The following is a 21,338-nucleotide window of genomic DNA, read 5'->3' as shown; positions in this document are numbered from 1 at the left end:
TCCACTCGCGTATGGTTCGCGGGAAGAACGACTGTCTGAAAGCCTCCGTGCGCGCTCGAATCTCTCTAATTTTACATTCGTGATCTCCTCGGGAGGTAAAGATAGGGGCAAGCCATATATATTCGATACCTCATCCAGAAACGCATCCTCTTGAAACCTGGCGAGCAAGCTACACCGCGAGGCAGAGCGCCTTTCTTGCAGAGTCTGCCACTTGAGTTTGCTAAACATCTCTGTAGCGCTATCACGGTTACCAAATAACCCTGTGACGAAACGCACCGCACTTCTTTGGATCTACTCTATCTCCTCCGTCAACCCTATCTGGTACGGATCCCACACTGATGAGCAATACTCGAGTATAGGTCGAACGAGTGTTTTGTAAACCACCTCCCTTGTTGATGGACTACATTTCCTAAGGACTCTCCCAATGAATCTCAACCTGGTACCCGCCTTACCAACAATTAATTTTATATGATCATTCCACTTCAAATCGTTCCGCACGGATACTCCCAGATATTTTACAGAAGTAACTGCTACCAGTGTTTGTTCCGCTATCATATAATCATACAATAAAGGATCCTTCTTTCTATGTATTCGCAATACATTACATTTGTCTATATTAAGGGTCAGTTGCCACTCCCTGCACCAAGTGACTATCCGCTGCAGACCTTTCTACATTTCCCTACAATTTTCTAATGCTGCAACTTCTCTGTATACTACAGCATCATCCGCGAAAAGCCGCATGGAACTTCCGACACTATATACTAGGTCATTTATATATATTGTGAAAAGCAATGGTCCCATAACACTCCCCTATGGCACGCCAGAGGTTACTTTAACGTCTGTAGATGTCTCTCCATTGATAACAACATGCTGTGTTCTGTTTGCTAAAAACTCTTCAGTCCAGCCACACAGCTGGTCTGATATTCCGTAGGCTCTTACTTTGTTTATCAGGCGACAGTGCGGAACTGCATCGAACGCCTTCCGGAAGTCAAGGAAAATAGCATCTACCTGGGACCCTGTATCTAATATTTTCTGGGTCTCATGAACAAATAATGCGAGTTGGGTCTCTCACGATCGCTGATTCCGGAATCCATGTTGATTCCTATAGATTCTGGGTTTCCAAAAACGACATGATACTCGAGCAAAAAACATGTTCTAAAATTCTACAACAGATAGATGACAGAGATATAGCTCTATAGTTTTGCGCATCAGCTCGACGACCCTTCTTGAAGACTGGGACTACCTGTGCTACCAGTGGACTTTCCTCTGTTGAGTGATTCCAGTTGCTTTTCTATTCCTTGGACACTTATTTCGATGTCAGCCATTTTTTCGTTTGTGCGAGGATTTAGAGAAAGAACTGCAGTGCGGTCTTCCTCTGTGGAACAGCTTTGGAAAAAGGTGTTTAGTATTTAAGTTTTACGCGTGTCATCCTCTGTTTCAATGCCATCATCATCCCGGAGTGTCTGGATATACTGTTTCGAGCCACTTGCTGATTTAACGTAAGACCAGAACTTCCTAGGATTTTCTATCAAGTCGGTACATAGAATTTTACTTTCGAGTAACACCCTGATCTTATGTTAATAATGAGCGCTTGTGTGCTTTGTTGAACTCGGGTACTAGTGTTTCGCTAACGGATCGTCGGTGGTATTCCAAATACCGGCATATTTGTAAGCTCGCCCAAAGCCCGTAGGCCTAACTTCCGTCAGTGAGTAACAAGAAAACTATGTTAGACAGGTATGTCTTGTGTCACTGAGGACAAACTTGCAGTAACTAAAAGGATAGAGATACATTTAATGAGATTACGAGCTGTATATTTATCAAACACCATATTAAGTGATGCAGCCTGACATTTTGTTGATTTTTTTTTTAACACACAATGTGTATCTCAGCATATATGACCATGAGCAGAATTTAGAGATCAGACACTTGGGGTGATTGATCTAAAGATTCGTGCACGCTTTTCTAGGGGCAGCATATCATAGGTTCGCCTCGATTTATGTAGAAGGGAAGCCCCTATGCACAATTGTTTATCATCGACAATTTTGTACTGTGACATCTTACAGGCAAGCCACGGAAGTAAGCATCAGTTATAGTCGCTGTTAGATGGCAAAAAAATTAGAAGAGCCGTGATGAACACACATCTTTATGCTCTGGCTGTAGATGCTGCCTTCAAGAATTGCAAATATTAAATACGAAAACCGTTAATAGACAATCAACTGCCGAATGTGCGTCTCCCAGATTATTTAGTCTATGATTAACTTTGACATATGTTACTTTCGTTGAATTTAATTCAATAACTATGTGGAAGTTGTTATTCGTACTAGACTATATTCTATAGTTCTTTAAATATCGTACTAAAATATATATTGTCATTTCTTTTAGGAATATATACTACCAGTTCTTTTCTTTTTGGATGCTTTTGTACATTTTATAAGATATCAATAACAGTTCTGGAGTCATTTAATGATTACTATTAAGTGTGACCCGACACAGAGGAGTCAGTGTAGGAAATTTAGTTTTATGATGACATTGTAAGTCTGTCAGAAACGCAAAAGGAGTTGGAGAACCATTACAAAGGAATGAATAATGTGTTCAAAAGAGGTTATAAATTACGAAGAAAGTGAAAACAGAGTAATGGAGTATAGTCGAATTTCCCGGCGGAGGTTCAAGTCCTCCCTCGGGCATGGGTGTGTGTGTTTGTCCTTAGGATAATTTATGTTAAGTAATGTGCAAGCTTAGGGACTAATGACCTTAGCAGTTAAGTGCCACAAGATTTCACACACATTTGAACATAGTCGAATTATATCAGACGACTGTGAAAGAATAAGATTAGGAGACACGAACGCTGACGATAAGCAACCCACACAAGGATAGAACTTTGAAAATTACTACTACAGAAGAATACTGAAGGTTAAATGGGTATATCACATAACTGATGAGGACATACGGAATAGAATTGGGGAGAAAAGAAATTTATAGCAGAACCTGACTAAAAGATGAGGCTGATTAGCAAGATATATCGTGTGGCATCAAGGAATAGAACTCTGGTGATGGAAGGAAGGGTGTTTGTGTATGTGTTTGTGTGTGTGTGCGGGTTTCAAATGGCTCTAAGCCCTATGGGACTTAACATGTGAGGTCATCAGTCCCCTAGACTTAGAACTACTTAAACGTAACTAACCTAAGGACATCACACACATCCATGCCCGAGGCAGGATTCGAACCCTGCGACGGTAGCAGCACCGCGGTTCCGGACTGAAGTGCCTAGAACCGCTCGGCTACACCGGCCGGCTGTGTGTGTGTGTGTGGGGGGGGGGGGGGGGGGGGTTAAAAACAAGCAGATACGAATGGATGTTCGTTGCAATAATCATGCAGAGATGAAGAAATTTGATTTCTGAATTTTAAATACAATCTAAGACAAAAAAGCACCGTGAAGGAATAATCCGAAAGGGATTTGAGGCGGCCCACCACGAATTCCTCTTCTGTGCCAAACTCTTCATCTCATTGTAGCACTTGCAACCTACGTCTTCAATTATGTACGTGTACAGACAAACAAATGATCACAATTTCAGATCAAATGAATGATTTATTTAAGAGAAAGAGCTCCAAAACTTAGCAAGTCAGTAACAATTTGGTCCACCTACGGCTCTTATGCAAGCAGTTTCTCGGTCTGGCACTGATTGATAGATTTATTGGATGTTCTGGTGATGGATATCGATGCCAAATTGTGTCCAATTGGCGCGTTCGGTCGTCAAACTCCCCATCTGGGTGGAGCCCCCGCCCAGAATGCTCCAATGAGGAGAGATTCGGCCACAAACAACAGAAACTGTCGCCATGTGCAGGCGGAATTAACTTGCTAAAATGTAAGCCCAAGATAACTCGCCATGGAGACCAGCTAAACGGGGCACACAGAATCGTCGACATACGGCTGTGCTGTATGAGTGCCACACATGGCAACCAGTGGAGTCCTGCTGTACAGGGTGGTCCATTGATCGAGACCGGGCCAAATATCTCACGAAATAAGCGTCAAACGAAAAAACTACAAAGATAGAAACTTGTCTAGCTTGAAGGGGGAAACCAGATGGCGCTATGGTTGGCCCGCTAGATGGCGCTGCCATAGGTCAAACGGATATCAACTGCGTTTTTTAAATACGAACCCCCATTTTTTATTACATATTGGTGTAGTACGCTTTGTGATAGATGGCGCTGTAATAGTCACAAACATATGGGTCACAATTTTAGCTGGTAACAAAAAAAAATGGCTCTGAGCACTATGGGACTTAACATCTGAGGTCATCAGTCCCCTATACTTAGAACTACTTAAGCCTAACTGACCTAAGGACATCATACACATCCATGCCCGAGGCCGGATTCGAACCTGCAACCGTAGCACGAGCGCGGTTCCGGACTGAAGCGCCTAGAATCGCTCGGCCACCACGGCCGGCAGTTGGTAACAGGTAGGTTTTTTAAAATTAAAATACAGAACATAGGTACGTTTGAACATTTTATTTCGGTTGTTGCAACGTGATACATGTACCTTTGTGAACTTATCATTTCTGAGAACGCGTGCTGTAACAGCGTGATTATCTGTAAATACCACATTAATGCAATAAATGCTCAAAATGATGTCCGTCAACCTCAATGCTTTTGGCAATACGTGTAACGACATTACTCTCAACAGCGAGTAGTTCGCATTCCGTAATGTTGGCACATGCATTGACACTGGGCTGACGCATGTTGTCAGGCGGTGTCGGTGGATAACGATAGCATATATCCTTCAAATTTCCTTACAGAAAGATATTCGGGGACGTCAGATCCGGTGAAGGTGTGGGCCATGGTATGGTGCTTCGACGACCAATCCACCTGTCATGAAACATGCTATTCAATACCCCTTCAACCGTACGCGAGCTGTGTGCCAGACATCCATCATGTTGGAAGTACATCGCCATTCTGTCATGCATTGAAACATCTTGTAGTAACATCGGTAGAACATTACGTAGGAAATCAGCATACATTGCACCATTTAGATTTCCATCGATAAGATGGGGGCCATTTATACTTCCTCCCATAATGCCGCACCATACATTTACCCGCCACGGTCGCAGATGTTCCACTTGTGGCAGCCATCGTGGATTTTCCGTTGCCCAATAGTGCATATAATGCCGGTTTACGTTACCGCTGTTGGTGAATGACGCTTCGTCGCTAAATAGAACGCGTGCAAAAATTCTGTCATCGTCCAGTAATTTCTCTTGTGCCCAGTGACAGAACTGTACACGAAGTTCAAGGTCGTCGCCATGCAATTCTTGGTGCATAGAAATATGGTACGGGTGCAATCGATGTTGATGTAGCGTTCTCAATGCCGACGTTTTTGAGATTCCCGATTCTCGTGCAATTTGTCTGCTACTGATGGGCGGATTGGCCGCGACAGCAGCTAAAACACCTACTTGGGCATCATCATTTGTTGCAGGTCGTGGTTGACGTTTCACATGTGGCTGAACACTTCCTGTTTCGTTAAATAACGCAACTATCCGGCGAACAGCCTGTACACTTGGATGATGTCGTCCAGGATACCGAGCAGCATACATAGCACACGCCCATTGGGCATTTTGATCACAATAGCCGTACATCAACACGATATCGACCTTTCCCGCAATTGTAAAAGGTCCAATTTAACACGGGTAATGTATCAAGAAGCAAATACCGTCCGCAATGCGGAATGTTACGTGATTCCACGTACTTATACGTTTGTGACTGTTACAGCGCCATCTGTCACAAAGCGAAAAAGTGGTCCAACTAAAACATTCATATTCCTTTACGTACTACACGTATATGTAATAAAAAATGGGGGTTCCTATTTTAAAAAACGCAGTTGATATCCATTTGACCTATGGCAGCGCGATCTAGCGGGCCAACCACAGTGCCATCTGGTTTCTCCCTTCAAGCCAGACGAATTTCGATCGTTGTAGTTTTTTCGTTTGATGCTTATTTCGTGAGATGTTTTGCCCGGTCACTGTCAATGGACCACCCTGTATAATTAAATGGCACGCCAGACTATCAGTCCTTGTTGTCGGACCTATGGCGGGCGACAGAGGCTGGTATCCAACCTGTCCATGGCGTGTCAAGATGCGTCCTCGTTGGTCATCGGGGCTCAGTTCGAAGCATGGCTCACTACTCAAGACAGCTGTACTCTAGTTAACGAGATTCTAGGCCGAATGTACCCAGCACCACTTCCAAGGGGAATCATGAGCTCAGCCCCTTTTCTGAGAGCCGCCTATTAATGATCCACTTTAACATCGAATTATGATAACGATGAATCCGGCGCTCTAAGTGCCTAGCTGACGGATGCTCGGAGCGACGTACTGCCTTGTCTCCTGGTCGACAGATTTCTTTTTGACACTATGCTCGGCTGTGGGTCACTCATTCTTGCCAATGTTGTCGAATAGTACTCCTACACAAACGTCGAGTGATTCACCAACTACACTGAGCAACTACACATCCTCTCTCAATTTTGACATCTGCATATACCGTTTACGCACTCATCTGCTGAGTACGCGGAATCAAATTCGCAAAAATTTTAAGCTCTGGTGTTGACATATCCCCTATTTATATCGTTGTCAGCTGCACAGTGAAACTGTGTTGCAGCGTCAAGAAGTCATTGATCGGTTTACAATTTGCACTGCCCGTCGACACCTTAATGAATATCGGTATGTGACGAATTTGCATAACGCCTTCGAGGTGCGTCGTTTTTTTTTTCTTTTTTCTTTTTTTTTTTGTCTGAGAGTGTATTTTCCATGATGTACCCTGGGAACAACTAAATCAGTTTAAAGTCCTACGCTACTGGCACTCTGTGACAAACCTTACCTAAATCACATTCCTTTCTATTTGGAATTTCCTGTTCACAAATGTTAACGTTATTTGGAAATGTATCATAATCTACAAGTCAGAATAAATGGGCTTCTTTGCAAAGAGGTGAGTGTCGGGCACTATCCTAATAAGTATGGCGTAGAAATTGGAAACACCTGTTTATACTGTCATAGCATGATAATGTCTCATTTCTGGGCATCTTTTGAAAAACATGATATCGTAATTAAAGTAAAAGTGATACGTTCGACTGTTATATAGTCAACTCCGGAGATGCGCGGTGTGTGCGGCGGATTCCTGACTGGAGGTGCCTGGGTCCGATTCCAGGTCGGGTGGGAGATTTTCTGCAGTTGGGGATTGGCTGCATTCGTATCGTCAGGAATGACGTACCACTGTTGAGAACGCTGTATGGGCACGTCCCTTAAGTGAATAATGACATAATAGTAAGAAACTTTTATGTATCACAATTCCTGGGCCACGGTATTCGTAACCACAATAAGGAAACCTTTGGCCATCTCTAGATATCTTAAATGAGCAAAAGCACATTTTATTCAGAGCGTGGTTATGTTATTTTGAGACAGTTGTGATGAGGGGCCCAAAGACTAACAAAATAAACGACTATTCCCTGATGTCCCCAAGGCACCGACCGACCGCCGTGTCATCCTTAAACGACTCTCGTCATCGGATCCGGATATGGAGGAGAATGATATCAGCACACCGCTCTCGCAGTAATTGTCAGCTTCTGTGACTTGGAGCCTTTACTACTCGATGAAGTAGCTCCTGAATAGCCCTCGGGAAGTTGAGTGCTACCCCACAGACCAACAGCAGATGGCGGCTCGGTTGGTCACCCAGCCCAGTGCCAATCATATCCGGCGGTGATTGCCACCACTGAAACGACGGGAACCGGTGTGTCCACTGCGACACGGCCTTTGACCCAGTAAACGAAGCCCAGCAATAAGGTAGATGCCTAACAACGTCTGCAACTAGGTTTACGTATATTCTTTTTAGAGGCTCTTCATAGACAGGCAAAGCACATCGACAGCAGAGAGGTATCAAAATGAAAGTCAGTGAGACGTTGGGATGCTCTTGACGGCAGATACATTTTAGTATCGCGACTATACCTTTTTATCTGGCGTCTACATATGAATGGAGTGAGGGGTATGGTTAATAGCTTGTCATTTATAACAGTGTAACAATGCAAAGACTTCCTAGCAGATCACGTTTGTGTACATGTACATATACTTCATTGGCAAACCTATCTATTGGAGACCTCGATTTTCAGTAAAATAATGTTTTCTGCATCTCTCTGGAGCTATGCCAGGCTGACTTGATGAAATAACCCATTCGTAATCTCTGTCCTCTCGAACATATCTAGAAATGTTTGTGCACGTCCTGGGCCCTGTACGACTCTTTTTATGCTCGTTTTGGGCGAATGTTGAATCGTAGTTCAATAACAAATCGGGTCATGGGGGTGTCTTAAAAAAATGGCTCTGAGCACTATGGGACTTAACATCTATGGTCATCAGTCCCCTAGAACTTAGAACTACTTAAACCTAACTAACCTAAGGACATCACACAACACCCAGTCATCACGAGGCAGGGAAAATCCCTGACCCCGCCGGGAATCGAACCCGGGAACCCGGGCGTGGGAAGCGAGAACGCTACCGCACGACCACGAGTTGCGGACCGGGTGTGTCTTACATGGTCTACTTATATACATGCATACCAAGGGATAAATATAATTAAAAGTTATAAACGTTCATAAATTTCTATATTCGTGCTACTTTTCACTGCTGGATCGTGTCTAACGACAATTATTCAATACGCCTAATAATATACAGGTGATTTTGGATTAGAAAGACGGCTTGAGATATTGTTCTTGCTCCTAATGGTTCAAGTGGCTCTGAGCACTATGGTACTTAAATGCTGAGGTCATCAGCCCCTAGAACTCAGAACTACTTAAATCTAACTAACCTAGGGACATCACACACATCCATGCCCGAGGCAGGATTCGAACCTGCGACAGTAGCGGTCACGCGATTCCAGACTGTAGCGCCTAGAACCGCTCGGCCACATCGGCCGGCTTGCTCCTTATGCCAAAGTATTTTTTAGGGGCGACATGAGTATACGATATGTGAACAGTGCAAATATATGTAGAATGAGGTAACAGTTTACCTTAACGATCGTAAAAATGTTCTAAAAATACAGTTATTGTCCCTTACAGTTTCGTGTTGTGGTTCCAGCTGCGGTGAGATGTGAGACATCGGTGGACATTTTCCAGTATTTGAAGTATCAGAAGAGTAAATAATTCGTATATAGTACCAGGCAGCTACGGGTGTTACCTGTGTTTCCGCAGAGAAACTTTGTTAATTTGATAGCGGCAGAATGGAGTCTGTGAATTGAAACAGTCGGTGGAATAAACGTTTGTAATACGTCAGAGCAGGGTAAATAGCCGCTCTCTCGTTACCCCGGAAACGGTGCTCTCCTGCAATGGGGTGGTGTAGACGTCACTATAGTCGATGACGTAGCGGCGTTGGTAAGAGTAGACTGCACTGCGTCACAGAGACTGCGTGGGCGTCACAGGGCGGACGGCGCGGGCGAGTCTGGGGTCAGGAGAGCGGAGAATGCGTTGGCGTGCGTGGCGGAGGGTGGGTAAGGCGGCGCTAATGGAGGTTTTAATGGAATTCTGGAGCACGTAGATATATATTTCCAACGACAATTGCTACACTTAATGCATTATTTGTAGCTTTGTTTTCTCATACTAAAGGTTTGAAAATCACGTAACAAAACGTGTGGTCTGGGAATTTACGATAAAGCATTTCTGTTACTACAGTGGAAGCATTTCTAGGGATTTATTAAGACGTGAAAAGCATTTCGCTAATATTGTTGATGTGGTTGCGGTCTTCCGTCCAGAGACTGGCTTGATGCAGCTCTCCATGCTACTCTATCCTGTGCAAGCTACCTCATCTCCCAGTACCTACAGCAACCTACATCCTTCTGAATCTGGTTAGTGTATTCATCTCTTGGTCTCCCTCTACGATTTTTACCCTCCACTCTGCCCTCCAATACTAAATTCGTGATCCCTTGACGCCTCAGAACATGTCCTACCAACTGATCTCTTCTGCTAGTCAAGGTGTGCCACAAATTTCTCTTCTCTCTGATTCTATTCAATACTTCCTCGTTAGTTACGTGATCTACCCATTTAATTTTCAGCATTTTTCTGTAGCACCACATTTCGAAAACTTCTTTTCTCTTCTTGTCTAAACTATTTATTGTCCACGTTTCACTTCCATACATGGCCATACTCCATACAATACTTTCAGCAATGACTTCCTGATACTTAAATCTATACCCGATGTTAACGAATTTTTTCATCTTTAAAAACGTTTTCCTTACCATTGCTAGTCTACATTTTATGTCCTCCCTGTTTCGACCATTTGCTGCCCAAATAGCAAAACTGATTTATTACTTTAAGCGTCTCATTTCCTAACCTATTACCCTCAGCATCACCCGATTTAATTCGACTACATTCCATTATCCTCGTTTTGCTTTTGTTGATGTTCATCTTATATCCTCCTTTTAAGACACTGTCCATTCCGTTCAGATGCTCTTCCAGGTCTTTTGCCGTCTCTGACAGAATTATAATGTCATCGGCAAACCTCAAAGTTTTTATTTCTTCTCCATGGATTTTAATTTCTACTCCGAATTTTTCTTTTGTTTCCTTTACTGCTTGCTCAATGTACAGATTGAACAACATCGAGGATAGGCTACAACCCTGTCTCATTCCCTTCCCAACCACTGCTTCCCCTTCATGCCCCTCGACTCTTATAACTGCCATCTGGTTTCTGTACAAATTGTATATAGCTTTTCGCTCCCTGTATTTTACCCCTGCCACCTTCAGAATTTGAAAGAGTATTCCAGTCAACATTGTCAAAAGATTTCTCTAAGTCTACAAATGATAGAAACGTAGGTTTGCCTTTCCTTAACCTATCTTGTAAGGTAAGTCGTAGGGTCAGTACTGCCTCACGTGTTCCAACGTTTCTACGGAATCCAAACTGATCTTCCCCGGCTTCTACCAGTTTTTCCATTCGTCTGTAAAGAATTCTTGTTAGTATTTTGCATCCGTGACTTATTAAACTGATAGTTCGGTAATTTTCACATCTGTCAACACCTGCTTTCTTTGGGATTGGAATTATTATACTCTTCTTGGAGTCTGAGGGTATTTCGCCTGTCTCATAGATCTTGCTCACCAGATGGTAGAGTTCTGTCACGGACGGCTCTCCCAAGGCTATCAGTAGTTCTACTCCCGGGGCCTTGTTTCGGCCTAGGTCTTTCAGTGCTCTGTCAAACTCTTCACGCAGTATCATATCTCCCATTTCATCTTCATGTACATCATATTCCATTTCCATAATATTGTCCTCAAGTACATCACCCTAGTACAGACCCTCTATATACTCCTTCCACCTTTCTGCTTTCTCTTCTTTGCTTAATATTACATGTTGGTAACAGGATATTAGAGATTGTAGTGAACGAAGACTATGCGTAAGTAGTACGAGTGGACTTAAATAAGTAATGCAACACATTTATTTCTGAAAGGACGTTGGTTTAATTTAGGATTCCAGTAGTCCATAGTATTCACCGCTCTTTTGGATACGAAAACCTATTTTTCAACAAAACCTTCGTCCAATGCAACGCCACATTGCAGGGAGGGAGAGTATGCCCGTATGGTACCACTCCACCAGTCAGCGTCGGAGGGAATGTCTAGCTGCGTCAATAACTTTCCCATCATCCACGCACTACTTCGTTGGGACAGACATGAAAGTCGAAAGGTGCGAGATCTGGGCTGTAGGGTGGATGAAGAAGGACAGTCGAATGAAAGTTTGTGAGCTGCTCCCCGGTGCGCACAGTTGTGAGAGGCCTTGCGTTGTCAGGGAGAAGGAGAGGAACGTTTGCATTTTTGTGGCGCCAAACACATTGAGGGAGTCACAGCTGGGTGCGGCCGTTGCGAGGGATATCCGACACGTTTGCGAGACCTCGTTGCGATGATAACAGACACCTCGCCCAACGACTCACAGCGCTTTTTTTCACTGCCAAGTCTCCATAGACATTCTGCAACTGCCTATGAATATCTGCAGTGCTCAGGTTTTCCGCTAAAAGAAAGTCAATGAAGGCTCTCTGTTTGCAACACATGTTCCGTTACAGACGCCGTTCTGAAGGCTATTGGAACTTCATAAAACGATAGGGGCTGAAGCTGGAATGCCTCAAAACAATTTACGCATTCTCTCAGCCGAAACTGTCTGAGAGAGAAAAAAAGGTATTGTATTACTTACTAAATGCCTCTGGTAAACAGGACTTTAGAGAGTGTAGTAAACGCATTCTATGCGTACAGTAATAGATAGTTCAATGTTTACTCTTTTCATCGATACATAGTGTGTTATAAATCTCTAGAACCCAATTTGTTCCATGTCAAAAATCGATAGTAAGCCCTCAGACGACATCTGCTCGATCGCTACTGACTGAACTTAAGAGGGTGAGTCAAATGAAAACCTTAAATTTGTAATAACAAATCGAAATTTCGAGCCGTTATCCTGTAAGTTGGCAGGCGTGCTACAAACAGCGTGCAGAATGGACTGTAGGTGGCTTTATAGTGCAGATGCACACATACCGTCGCAGTATCAGTATGAAGATCGCTACTTGCACCAGGGAAGAACAGCTTTCTGTTATTCGGTTTTTGCATAGTGAAGGTGTGAAACCTATTGAAATTCATCGACCAATGAAGGTCCAGTACGGTGATACATGTCTGTCACAGCAGAAAGTCTACGAATGGAGTAGGAAGTTCGCAAATGGTGTGACTTCAGTGGAAGATGCTCCTCGTCCAGGTCAGGCACAACGAGTTGTGACTCCTCAGAACATTGCAGCAGTTGAAGGAAACTGCCGAGTGACACTGAATGACATTGCAGCATGTTTACAGATTAGTCATGGGTCATAACACCACATTGTGCATAATGTGCTCCAGTTACATAAAGTGTCTGCAAGATGAATGCCACGGCACCTGACTCCTGAAATGAGAAAACGACGTGTTGGTGCTTGTGAAGAACTTCTTCGGCGCTTTGAACGAGAAGGTGATGGCTTCCTTGCAAGAATTGTTACTGGGGACGAAAACTTGGTTCACTTCCACCAACCGGAAACGAAGAGAGCGAGGAAGGAATGGCGCCAATCCTCATCATGAAAACCTTGCGCCAAGTGATTTCCATATGTTTGGACGACTCCGAGACGCAATGGGAGGAAAGAAGTTCCGTTCTGATGAAGAGATACGCCACGCAGTGCATGAGTGTTTGCGCGGACTACGAAAAGAATTTTTTAAAAGAATTTATGCACTTTCTAAGAGCTGGAGGACTTGCATTAAGCGTGGGGGAGATTATGTTCAAAAGTGATACCGCTTTGTACCACCTCTACACAATAAATAATATTTAAAAAATATTTAAGTTTTTCATTTTATTCACCCTCGTAGTTTCGTTTACAAACGTAAATGGGTACATATGAAAGTTGGTTCCGATGTTACCTAACATACACTGCAGACTCAAGTTGAGATTTTAATTTAGCGTACAGGGTGGTCACTAACAGTTCGAAAAGTTTGTAAGAGTGTTAGAGGGTAGGTTGTTCTGAGATATAATTCTTAAGAAAAAAAATTGTTACGTTGCGGAGTTTCCAAGTTATTTAGCATTGCAATTAGCCAATCAGATTCAAGCAGTCTGACAGAAACAGCGTCGCCAAATACATTCTTCGTCTGGTTTACTCAAATGTAGCTTTTGCTTACCTTGTTTAAATTTACCATTTTCGAAAAGGGGCACATTTGTAATGAGCAATTAAACAAGTGGTAACTCACGGACCCACAGGTATCTGAGCATTACAGTGTCTGGCGTATGTAAATACTTAACCTGCTCAAGCAATGACCTGACTTGGTAATTTCAGTTCTAAGTAACTCGAAAACGGTGCAATGCATCGAATTTTTATTCTTGACTATTATTTCTCAGCACAACCTCCACTCCAACACCCCTAAAAACTTTTCAGACAGTTTCTGACTGCCCTGTATATTTATTCCATCAGTCTTCAAGGAATTAAATGAACTTTTCATCATTTCTTTCTTTGTTATAAACTGATACTAACATTGCTAACATTTGTTGAGTGACAATGTCAGCGATTCGGGTAGGCTGCAGCATCGGAAGCCGCTGCACCTTGCGATCTATAGGTTGGCCAGCGCCCAGCTGCGCAGGACGCGGTGCGTTGAGACGCGAAAATTCACACCGTGGGCTCAGTGTGGATAAAATGGCTCGCAGCTGCAGCAGCAGCAGTAGTGTCTGCCCACGCTAGCAGAGTAAGCAACAAGTAGTTTGCCCGCATAAGCGATGGCGGCCGAGCGCCTGCATCGCCCTGGTCTCGAACTATCGGTCACAAAGTGGCCCGCCGCTACATCCACAGTGGAAGCAAGACGGAAGACAAATAAAAACACGTTCGTAGGCTTTGTCGACAGGGAAGAAGCGTTCGACGATGTAAAATCGTACAAGATGTTCGAAATTCTGAGAAACGTAGGGGTAAGCTATATGCAAAGAGGGGTAATATGCCGTTTATAGAAGAACCAACAGTGAGCAACGAGACTGAAGGACAATGAAAGAAGTGCTCGAGTTAGTCTCTCGCCCCTACTGTTCAATCCATACATCGAAGAAGCAATGACGGAAATAAAATAATGGTACAAGAGTTGGATTAAAATTCAAGGTGGAACGATGTGAATGATAAGATTCACTGTTGTCCTCAGTGAAAATGAAGAAAAATTACAGACTCTGTTGAATGGAACGAGTAGTCTAATAAGAACAGAATATGCATTGAGAGTAAGTCGAAGAAACAAGAAAGCAACGCCAAGTAGCAGAAAAGAAAATATCGAGAAACATCAAAATTTGGGATCACGAAGTAGACGAAGTTAAGGACTTTTGCTGCCTAGGTAGCCAAATAACCCTAAAGCAGAATGGCACTGGCAAAAAGGGCATTACTGTCGAAGAAAAGTCTACTAGTTTCATCACAGGCCTTAATTTGAGCAACTATTGACGTTAGTGGAGTTCGTATGGCCTGCTCCGTTCATCGCCACCGCTTACCAAAGTGGTATGAGGTCTGAAGATGGTCAGTAACTGACAGAAAACGGTAACCACAAAAGAAAAGGTTCCTTGCGGTCTAGAATGTTTATGTTCATTTTAAATCTCTTCGAATCAAAAGCCACTAGGAGTTGATATTCAACATGGAACTCAAAACAGCGACTGGTGTTCGTGAACTAAGCGTAGAGCAAATCGAGAACTTGGGACTGAAAACACTACAGTGGTTACTGGACACGCTGAAGTCTACATTAACTACCTGCAGGTTCTGGAAACATGGAGGATGACCAGGGTGTTCACTCTGTTGATACTGAGGACCCAAATGATCTAAACTGTTTTCAACCATACAGCCATATCTCAAAGGTTTGGGAAAGCCTGGCCTTCTATTGATCGCCCTCGTTCCACAGGAGAACTTTATTCGCCCGCAAACTGGTTTCTTCCTTGCATTGGCCAGATCATAATCTGGCACCAAATAACTAGGAAAGGTTTGAGTGTTATGAGACTAAAACGGTGGCCTTCACTCAGCAACATATGAAACTATCGACTGTAACTAATTATCTAGCGACAGTCCCTAATTATCCCCGGTTGGTACCTTTCTACGTAGCACATAATCCCCCGTTAGTCTCTCTGTTAATAACAGCAATTGAGGTTACTACTAGGAAGCCCCCTGGCACCACAACCTTACAACATGTACTGCAATGGTAACTCAGTACCAAGCCAATTCACTCTGGTAACATAGGCCAAAGACCTAGTAGTGACAGCAGAAGATGTTCTCCTACTTAGAATAAAAACTGTACCATACCATGTTTCTACGTTAATAATCTGAACGTGAATCCCAGCATGACACCGTTCGGCCGTTTCGACGTGAAAAAGAAAAAGAGTTGTCGAAGAAGATTTGATGTGGTACGACGAATGACTCCTGCATTGACCCTCGGCGCAAAGTCTAATAGTGATTCTGGATTGGAACGCGCCGATCTTGTGTTTGTGGATCAACACCAAAACCATGAAAACAATATGATGTGAACGCTGAGCAACGATTGCTGCAAATGACAATTTAGCACTGCGTACGTTGAATAACTAATAGGCTGCTCTGGGATGGAACGAAGCAGAAACATGTGCACTCTGCAGTCATAATGGATTACAGTGAGACACTGGAAGCAATCTCCATTGCAGCAACACAGCCTCCACTCACTGTAACAGCACCTTCCATATGCATCGCACCGTAGGAAGACGACGAAGACGCCCCTTACCACCCCAATGCATTGAGCAAAGACCGTTAGGAATGCCTACGACAGAGCGAAAGTTATTCTGCGATGCATGGGTAAATAGAAGAAAGGGAAAGCACTGACGTTATCCTTAAGAAGAGCCTACCGGTAGGTTTGCCCTTCCCTGTGCTGCCTACTGAACAGGGGGAAAAATACTTGGAAATTACTAAACAAGAATATATGAGAAATCCAAATTGCTCTCAATACAATCTCGTACCAATATCACAAAGAGATTTTAAATGTTGAAGTACCTAAAGGAGCTAATACTAAAACAGACCACTTTCTAACTCAAGTGGAACTGAAAGCCCCAAAAACTCGACAAAAGGATGTCAGTGATATCTCATATTGATACTAGCAAAATCCAGCCACTGCTATCAGGTAATAAACTCGACAAAACGCAAGCGGAAAACAGGGAGAAATTCAAACATAATCTTATTGAAACTGTCAAAAATCAAATTTCTTTATAAAGGCGAAAAGAAAACCATCCTCAGTGGGGTGAGCTTTGTCAACAACCATTCCATTGTATTATAGTCTAGAAGAATGTAAAACGTAGAGCAGGAGCAAATTAGAAAACACACGTGATTATGTTCCTGGTAACTAGGAAAGAAGCTTAAAAATTTGTCTGATAAGTTATATGAGACAAACAAAAATGCGCCGGCCGGAGTGGCCGAGCGGTTCTAGGCGCTACAGTCTGGAACCGCGCGACCGCTACGGTCGCAGGTTCGAATCCTGCCTCGGGCATGGATGTGTTTGCTGTCCTTAGGTTACTTAGGTTTAAATAGTTCTAAGTTCTAGGGGACAGATGACCTCAGAAGTTAAGTCCCATAGTGCTCAGAGCCATTTGAACCATTTGAACAAAAAGGCAATATGACAACAATCAACTTCGTAAAATTTAAGAACTCTTCCAAAACAACAAAACCTAGAATTTCTATAAAGGCTTTAAAACAAAACTAAATGCGCAGCATCCCGCCCTCCTCCCCCCCCCCCCCCCCACCTCCCCCCCCCCAAAAAAAAACACTGTTTCAATACAGAAAATAGACAGACGGCAGTTAACAACCAAGGACGCGGCAGAGAACTTTGCAAATATGTTCAAATTGCAGATATGTTTAAATTATACCGAGCTCATGGAAAGATTTCCACCGGAAATTTCGCTAAACAAACAATCCAGATTCAGAAGCACCAAACGAAAAGAAAATTGCTAAACAAATTAAAACTTTAAGATATAACAAAACGTCTGGTGAAGACAGAATTGTTGCAGAACTCTTGAAACCAACTGGTTCAAAACCTTGATTGAAAACACATTGTTAATTAAAAACATTTGGCAAAACGAGAAGATTCCGGATGACTGGAAAACCACATTGATACAGCCTTTACATAAAAAGGGACTCAGAACGGAAGTTAATAATGGTGCAGGGATTTCTCTTCTTTCTCTTCCATACAAAATTCTGTCTCAGCACCCCCTAGAACGAACACAATAACTTCAATGCTAAAATGGCGACTGTCAAGCAGGATTCAGTCCAAAAAAAACTCGTCTAGAAAAAATTTTATTTCTGAAACTATGTCTCAGGCATCAAAAATTTACAGTAAGACAATAGTTTGTACTTTCGCAGATCTTTAAAAAGCTTACGCCTCAGCGGACTGCAAGTCGCTCTTTCTGATTCCGCAAGAACAGGGTCTAGCGCCCAAAACCAAGGAAATCATTAGAAAAACACTTAACAGTACAAAGTCTAAGGTAAAAATCACGGAAAAAATTTGGGAACGTTTTGAAATTAAAATGGCAGTGAGACGAGTTGATGTACTTTCTCCATTACTTTCCAGTTGTGTCTTACAAAGAGTAATCCAAGTATGCTGGAAAGCAAGATCAGAACTTATAACTAACGAACGAATCAAATTAGAAAGAAGCAATAAAGGGCAGACTGCTCAGCTTTTCCAGACTACCTAAAGATTCAGTGTTAGCGCTTTCAAACAGCATAAAATTAAGTAGAAATTGTTATGGATTCGGCAGAAAGAGCAGGGCAGGAGATGTCGTTTGATAAAAGAAGTATATGTCCAGCAACAACCTGGCACCAAAACTTCTAAAAACTAAATGTGGGAAAATTTTCAAATATTTAGGCGAAACCGTTCAGGAAACTGGCCTGGGAAAGATTGGTTACGAAATTCATTGTTACAAAGTGGTAACATCGTTCAGGTTTTCAAGAGACACCTATATAAAAAGTACTCCTCAAAATACACCAGACTGAGGCGTAACAACTCAGTCATCCAATCAGAGTGTCTTTATGGAGCAGACTCATTCAAAGAGGAACAAAATCCCTGAACGAATGCAAATCAGGGAACGAAAAGAAATGAGATAAATTTTATGTGCAAATTATACTGAATAAGGAATGTACAGACTAAGAACAAACATAGAATGTCAAAAGTGTACTAACGTATGTTTGGATACCAAAAAGGTGCAGACTAAAATTCTAAGGGGATATTAATAGAATGAAACAGACTGACTTCTCTAGGAGGGTTGCGGAATTCTACGAAACTCGAAGTAAAACAAAGATTGAACCAATAAAATGGATCGGTGCAATAAAAAACGACATTAAATGATCAGGAATAAAAGAGCTTGATGAACAAAACGGGGGAGTATTTAGGCAGATAATTCATGACTGGGCAGTTGGCCTGATAGAAATGCCCAAGAAGATTCGAACACTTTCGTGTGACGAGCGAAAAGTGCTCATTCCAAGGGAACGAAAGTAATGTGGGCACAAAAGAAACTTGAAAGTGCTCCGTGTTGTACATCACTTGGTCCAGTAGCGCCTAAACATGAACAATAAAATGAACTTCTCAAGCTAGAAAACATAACTCGGCTACGACATAAATTAGCTTCCTAAAGTGTCCTAAAAATGCGTCACTACAATGAAGTGTTGCCTAACAGATAAATGCTCATTGTTGTAAATGTATCGTAATCAAGTACTCGTATATTGAAAGAAGCATGAAGAAACCATCGCGGAATAGGAAAGCTGAAATGTGATAGAAAGGAATCCGCGGTGTTTAGAACCGGGCCTCATAACAAAGTCTGATAAAGTCTAAACGAAGTCCATTATGATGCTGCAATTCTCTGAATGTGTCTGTTGTGCGCTAGAAAAACCGTTGTGGATAATCAGACGAAACAGCTCTATTCACATAATGTGAGCTAGTGCTTTAGTCATCACGCACCAGTATCAAATTATTTTCCACTCTCAACCACTGCATCTCTTGCGAGCAGTGAGTGATTAGGATTCCACAGTGAACAGGCGCGCAGTTTGCCGAATGTTTCGAGAACGATCCACTCGACAGGCATTCGGGAAGCTGCTGCGGAGAACCCTCGAAGTTCCAGCAACGTCCTGCGCTCTACAGAGACCGCAGGCCGGTTACTGGCAGTGACCGCTGGTGAATGCTGCCCACGCAGCGTAATGCTGCCACTGATAGACCGGCTTTTGTCATGCTAACGCGCCCTGACGGTCCACGGCCAATTACGGCGCTGTAGCTAACCGTGTCACTCGGCCCACGTCGCACACAGTTCGGGAACACGAGCCGTACTGATGGCCAATTACGCGTAACAGTTCAAATTGTCACGGGACTGGGCGGCGCGTGATCTCAGCTACGCCAAGCAGGAAACTTGTATTCAATTCAATAATTTCGTTACAGTCAAAAGAGCAAAGGTAATGTATCGTTTCCTTTTTTTTCATTTTTTGGAAATATGAAACGGACTTAATCCACGAACTCGGGTTCCTAATGATTTTATAAAGATAATTCTTCAAATTATTCTCGAGTGCAATACTTTGTCATTGGACTTCCAATGAAGTCTTCAAAATAAAATATGTTCATGTGGGAAACATAACCAGGTTTCGAACCAGAAGGGAAATTTGCAGCATGTTATCCTGGAGGGAGCACGTGTGGTGTGCTCCAAGGGTCTATATTCGGACCGTAGTTATTCACCATATACATTTTTTTTTGCAGGAGAGGAGGAGAAAGGGGGGGGGGGGAGTGAGGGATCGTCACTTTTATGACGGGTTTGATGGGGTCCGATAAGAATTCCTCTCCCATGCAGGCCTTTTAATTTCACTTACACGCAACGTTCTGAATTTTTTATTGTGTCTGTTCCAATCTCTGCATTTCTCTGTAGTTTCTACCCTCACAGAACTCATGCCCTGATCTTGACACATGTCCTACCAACCTATCTCTACTTCTTGTACAGGTTTCACATATGTTTCTTTCCTTACCGATTCCACACCGATCACATTTATTATCTTCTTAATGCACTTATCTTCCAGCATTACACACTTTTAGTTTCTATAATTCTATACCTTTCCCACAGCCTACGATTCACTTCCGTGCTCCGTACGTACATTTTCAGAAATTGTTTCCTCAAATTAAGTCCGTTATCGTATACTAATAGACTTGCATTTTTCAGGAATGCCCTATTTGCCCGCGATAGTCTACATTTTATGTACTCTTTTCTCCGTACGCCATCTGCTATTTTGCTTACAAAGCAGCACAATTCCTTCGCTTCGTCTGCTTCGTGCTCTCCAGTTCTGGTGTTGAGCTTAGCACTAATCTCACTTAGGTTACTTCTCGTTACGTTCATCTTTATTCGGTTTACTCTCAGTCTACAGTGTGCGTTTGTTAACCTGTTTCTTCCATTAAACATGTTCTGCAATTGTTGCTCACTTCCACTGAAGACAGCAATGTTATAAGCGAATCGTATCGTTCATATCTTAGCACCCTCAACTTTAATCGCACTCCTAAACATTTCTTTTACTTCTGTCGTTGATTCTTTGATGTTGAAGTTAGACAGTTTTGACAGTTGGCGCGAAAGGCTGCTTTCTTGCCTTGTGCCCTTTCTAATACAAATATTCGTTCTGATCTTCTATTCTTATAGTAGGTTCATGCTTGCATTAATGATACAAAATATAAAGCTTTCATCAAGCAGAAGGTTGATTTGAACTCTATAGTCCTCTTCTAGGCATTGTCTTTAAGCTTTTGACGTCACTTGCAAAGTCGCTTATAGTGAGCAATACAGTTTAAAGTTGACTCCGAACCACTATGC

Source organism: Schistocerca americana, chromosome 6 (assembly GCF_021461395.2).
Source record: "Schistocerca americana isolate TAMUIC-IGC-003095 chromosome 6, iqSchAmer2.1, whole genome shotgun sequence".
NCBI lineage: Eukaryota > Metazoa > Arthropoda > Insecta > Orthoptera > Acrididae > Schistocerca > Schistocerca americana.
Note: the sequence above shows the minus strand (reverse complement) of the source record.